This window comes from Vulpes lagopus, chromosome 5 (assembly GCF_018345385.1).
Source record: "Vulpes lagopus strain Blue_001 chromosome 5, ASM1834538v1, whole genome shotgun sequence".
Lineage (NCBI taxonomy): Eukaryota > Metazoa > Chordata > Mammalia > Carnivora > Canidae > Vulpes > Vulpes lagopus.
The window spans coordinates 4,367,293-4,373,292 of record NC_054828.1 but is presented as its reverse complement, the minus strand read 5'-3'; positions in this window follow the sequence as shown (position 1 = coordinate 4,373,292).

Below are 6,000 nucleotides of genomic sequence, written 5' to 3'. Positions count from 1 at the left end.
TTGAGGATTCCGTCTCTCCCTCTCCCTCTCTGCCCCTTCCCCTCCTTGTGTTGCCTCTCTCTATAAAATAAATAATATTTTTTTAAAAAAAGAATTCTCTCTCTCCCTCTGTCCCCCCTATCATACTTATGTGAAAAAAACCTAAATATACAATCATATCTATGCCATGACTCCAACTATAAAAATCCACCATAAAATGAACGAGAACTGGAAAGAAACGTGAAAAATAAGCCTAATGGGTTGCGGTGGTGGGAGTGTCTGTTTTCTCTATACTTTTGATTTCCTTTAATGTGATTAAAATGTGGCTTACGGAATTGTTTAAAATATCGTTTTGGAAACCAGGCTTGGGGATGTGGCTCTGCCTGAGGTCTGCTTGCCCGGCAGTGTCCCAGGTTCTTGTAAATGGGCCACCGCCCCTCGGCTCTATTCGTTCTGAGTCACCCGAGGTGATCCCTGCTCTTCCAGAGAAACCCCACGCTTCATCTGACCCCTGGCTTCCTCCTCACTGAGACTCTTTTAAAAGCGGGGGACAATTAACCATATTGACCTGAGTCTCCCATTCATTTTCTGGTGCTTTAGCTCTGGACTCAGAGCCTGGAGAGCCGGGGAAAGGGGAGCAGCAGGCTCGGCCTGTGGCTGGTGGCACAGCATCTGGTGAGCCCCTGGCCTTCCTGAGCCCCTGCTTCTCCACCTGTAAAGTGGGCACAATATTCTTACCTCACAGGATGGTTTGAGGACTCCAGGCCACGCTGTGTACAGCTTGCCAGAGCTTAGCTAAGTCTGCCTTTGAGCCATGGAGTCAACAGGTGGGAACAGAAGCCTCAGGCACAGAGGCTCAGGTCACCAGCAGAGGGACACAGGCATGGCCAAGGCACGCTGGGCTGGTCTGATTAGACACACGAGCTAGGCCCATTCATTCATTCCCCACCTTTCCACAGGACACTGAATGTAGCTCAATGCAGGACCAATGTGCACTTTGCCCGGGCAAGCTCTGAGCCGGAGGCCCAGATGAACAAAAGGCCACCCTGCCCTGTGGTGCGAGAGATGGGTGTGTGGTCCACCCAGCCTGGGCTGGTGAGTGTGAGGTTCAGGGGAGCAGGACCGCGGAGGCGCGTCCCACCCTTCCGCCACAGACCACCCTACTGCACCCGACGTCAACCCCAAAATCCCAGGGGGGAGTTGAAGGTGTTTGGGGTCTGAAACATGAGAGCATATAAAATGTGGTCATAAATGAAGTCAGCCTTGTAAATTGTGAAATCCCAAACACAGGCCGACTCCTTCCATGTCAGGGTAAACACTGCACATTTTATATTAAGACTGAGACTAAGACCAAAGATAAGGTCCGAGCCCATCCCGCGGTGGGGTACAACGCCCCATGTCAGATGTGCCTCCCGGATGGTGAAGCTTCTGCGTGTGGTCAGGACGGGTCAGCAGGGCCACCGCCAAGACGCCTTCCCACGCGCCTGTCCTTAGACTGCCCCCCGGGGACTTGGGGACAGTTGGGGGCACCTTAGAAGGATGAGGATGGCTTTGCCAGGATGGGAGGGCTTTCCCAGGTGAGAGCATGGGCAGCCCCAGGCAAAGGAAGGCTATCTCACATCTGAATGGAAATTCCGTGTCCCCACCTGCCGCCCCCACCGTGCCAGCTCCAGGGAGGTAGGCAGGGTTTTGTCTGTTTGGTTCACTTCTGCGTCTACAACAGCACCTGGCACATAATAGTTGTGCAATAAAATACCTGTTGAGCAAATGGGTGCATGAGCAATCCACTAAGTGTGCCGACAGGAGCGGCTGAAGATAAAAACTGGAGGAAACAGGCGGGACCTCGCGTGGCAGCCTGAGGTCCTGGATGTCATCCTGCAGATGGCGGGGGTGCCAGGGGGGGTGCAGCAAGATCCCTGGGTATTGTCCAACTGCCCAGGCGCAGTTGGGGTGGGGGCAGGTGTGGGGCTGCCGGACCCCGGCAGGGTCACAGCCACAGCCACAACCATGGCAGCCCGCCAGGAGCGCCCAGGGCCTTGGCTGACTCTTGCTGTGAAGTGTGTGTGCGTGCCAGGCTTCTCCTGGCCACACCGCCATGTGGCCACGTGGCGGCAAGAGGACGGGGAAACGAACGGCAGCAAAGCCAAGGGGCGGGAGGGAGGGTGAGGGCCAAGCAGACAAGAGCAAGACCCCAAGAGAGGGCCGCCTGGTGCCCGGGGAGGAGGGCATCGTGCCACCGTGCCGACCTCTGTTGAGTGGCCCCCTCCCAGCCTGCAGGGTTCTAGAAAGACCATATGAGCTGATGAGCCCACCCCCCACCCCACCCCGTGCCATGACGCTGGCCCTCGGTCACGGCTCCATAAAGACACACTGGGATATTGCAAAATGCGACGGAAATGCCAGGCCACCCGGGGAGGCCAAGGCCTCTGTCCAAACCTTTGCTGTGCTTTCCGCCCCAGGCGCCGCAACCCCAAGTCTTCACCCTCTTCCCAGGTCGGGCTTCAGGGACTTCCACGAGGTCTTTTAAGATCAGAGCTCCCCACACATCCTTCTCCTCCCCTCCTTCTTCTTCTCCATCACAGCTGACACTCATCGGACAGGCTCCCTGTGCCATGCTCGGGTCCAGAAGCCTCATGCGTGTGACCCTCCTTAATCCCCCCAACACCAGTATGAGGGTGATGCCAATATCCTTTATTATAAAGAAGCTACTGCAGCTCAGAGAGGATAAGTGATTTGCCTAAGCCCACCCGGCCAGTCACTGGTAGAAGCAGCATTTAAACAGAGGCCGTGAGGACAACGCTTGCTCATAGCCATCAGGAGGACCTGCTGGGTGTGAGACGGGTGAGTAGAGACAGGAGAGTGTGGTCTAAAACACTGGTGCTCTATGTGTATAGAGGGAATCCTGAAGGTTTTTCCTTTGGGGTTAGCTTCACACGCTTGTCTCCACCCAGGAGACCAGGGGCCGAGGTTCTTGAGAGCCAGGCCCACACCCCACTTGCCCAAATTCACCACGCCCTCTCCTCCCGTGTTTCCTCCTTTCCTTGCACACCTGCCATGCTTCTGTGAGCAGCCCTGAGCCACCCCTCCCTGCAGCCTGCCCCTTCCAGGCCTCCCATGCCTCTCCCTGGTTCTGAAATGGTTGCTGTAGGTCTCCCCCAAACTACGAGCGCCCCAAGAGTGGTCCTGGCACAGGTCTGTGCTCAGCGTTTGCGGAGTGAATGAATCCCATGCAACGTGGATTGATTCTGAAGTGGCCCTGGGATTGGAGGGACTAGATGGAGAGTTGGTTTTTGCTACAAAATCACCGTGGACTCTCAGGGCATGTCCCCTCGCCCGGGTGAGCCTCAGTTTTCTCATCTGTAAAATGGGGACAATTTGAGGAAAAAAAACATTTGATAAACTGAATTGGGGCGTGGTGGTAAGAAGGGGTGATGGCAGTTCCCAAGCCAGCTCCAGGGAAGGGCTGCTGGGCCCACTCCTTGCTAAGACGGAGACACTCTCACAGCTAGGTGGATGTTTCTCAAGCACGAGTCAATACAAAAGACTGTTGCGTTCCTTTTAGGAAAACACTACCTGCGGAGACTTCTGGCACTGACCACTTGGTTTAGCGGGTTTGCTCTGGTTGCAGAGACCCCGGCCGCCCATCCCCCCTACACGCAGCTGGAACCTAGTGGGGAGCTTTGGGCCTTTAATTAGAACCATTTGTCCTTCCAGCAAACGGCAGGTGACTCGGCCAGCTTAGAGAGAGATGCTCATTGGAGCAGCATGTGCCCTTTGAGCCATTCGTCTGACTTCTGGGAATCTGTCCTAAAGAAATAATCCCGAATATGAAAAGCCTCATGAGCAAATAAACGGTCTTTGGAGTATTCCTTATATCAGCAAAGAAACTGGAATTAACTCAAATATCCAATAGGGGAATGAGTTGTTTCCCCAACTGGTTGGCGTTTTATTGCCCACCGAGGAGGAATGGCTATGGAGGCTTTGTAGCCACACAGAGCATGTTTATGATAGAATGTTAATTAAAGAAATCGGGTTACAAAACTATGTACCCTGAGATGAGCTATGTAAACTATGCATACGAAATACGGGAAACAAATGCACCACAGTTCTACTTGTGTCAGGAGGGTGGGATCGTGAATAATTTTTTTTGCTCCATTTTCCTGGTTTTCTGCAATGTGGTTATAGTTAAAAGTATATTATAAACTAAGGAGTCAAAACAAAGAAACAATGGCTGGTTTTCCTGGGGTGGAGATAGAACTCCTGACTTTGTAAAAACAAGTTCTGCAGAACCACTGGCATGGCTTAGTTTAGATTTTATTTTTCTTCAGTGAAAAAGTAATGCACGTGGAGGATAGAAAAATATTCAGTGCAGAAAGATTGAGGAATGCCACCATCCTAATGGAATGGCGTTTTTTCTTCCAATATCGCTCCATATTTATATATATTTTAACAAAGCCTAGTGTATTATATACAATATAAATATACAATTTTAAATTCTGCTTTAATTTTAAAAAAAGATTTTATTTATTTGAGAGAGAGCAAGAGAGCACAAGCAGGGGGAGCGGCCGTGGGAGAGAAAGAGGGAGTAGCAGATTCTCCGCTGAGCAGGGAGCTGGGCAGACGGACATGGGGCTCCACCGGTCAGGTCATGATCGCAGGGTCCTGGGATCGAGCCCCACATCCGGCTCCCTGCTCAGTGGGGGAGCCTGCTTCTCCCTCCCCCTCTGCCGCTCCCCCTGCTTGCATTCTCTGGCTCTCTCTCTTTCTCTCTGTCAAATCAATAAATAAAATCTTAACAAAACAAAACAAAAAACCCCAAGCATCTCCGTTGCCGCAGTCTTCATCTTTGTAAATTTAAAGAGTTACATGATATTCCATAGCGGGGATTTGTCGCAGATGGACTTAACTCCCTGTCTCCTACACCCTAGTTGTTAGGTTTCCATTTACGCTCATGTTTCTATTATAAAGCTCATGGCCATAAAATATAATTGCACATGATGTGCATAAAGTTGTGCAGACTGGATACATAAAATCTTACCACTTTCCTTTATATCGGCAGCAACAAAGTAGAAGCCACGATGGAAAACATATTCCATTTGGAATGTCAATCAAACATACAAAGCCCTTCGAACTAAAGAAGTAAGGATGTTGTAAGATTTTTTTCCTTCCAAAAAATGCAACATGTTAATAAAGGATGCAGTTGTCCAAGAGGAGGGAGTCGAGCGGGGTGTGATTCCCACGGTGCCCACAACATCCTGCCCATTGGCTGCTCTCGGGGCGCTAACATACCCTCCTTTCCCTCTACTCTTTCTCTATACATGCGACCTTGTCTTTGCTGAACTCAAGCCCGCTGTCTTGCATTCGCTACGAACCCAAGTTCCTCCCACCAGAGGCAACCAAAGTCACGCTCAGGTGTTACATTCAGACACGCCATGACATCGGAGCCACTCTTCCCACTGCCACCGCTCTTAGGGGGATGCCCATTCCTCCTTCTCGTCACAAGCCCAAGTGTCAATCGGGACTCTCAGCTGCCACCAGCTCTGGTCGATATAAATGGAAAGAAGTTCATTGCAACGGTCCTTGGCAGCCTGGGGAATGATCAGGAACAGCACAGACCAAGCCTAGAAGCTGGGCTAGACCAGGGACATCTGGAGGGAAGCCAGGCCACAGCCAAATTCAGGCCACCAAGCCAGTCAGGTGATGTCACCGCCACCCACCGTGGAGCCCCTCAATGCCACGCTTGCTCTGCTGCCAGCATGGAGCCCAGAAATTCCACATTCTTGCTGCTGCTGCTTCTGTCAACAAAAGGGATTTGCCACCAACCAAGCCTCTTTCCGTTACCAGCTCCCACTACAAAGTCTGGGGCGGGTGTGGGTGGTTAGCCCACCTAGGTCACGAGCCCGCACCCCGGTTTCAAGGAGAAGTATGAGCTTAGGCTCCGTAGCGGGAAGAGAGCAGGTCTGCCTCGTGAGGCTCTTCGGTGGGGTCTTCCTCCAACAAAGAGGGAGCACATGGTCGATA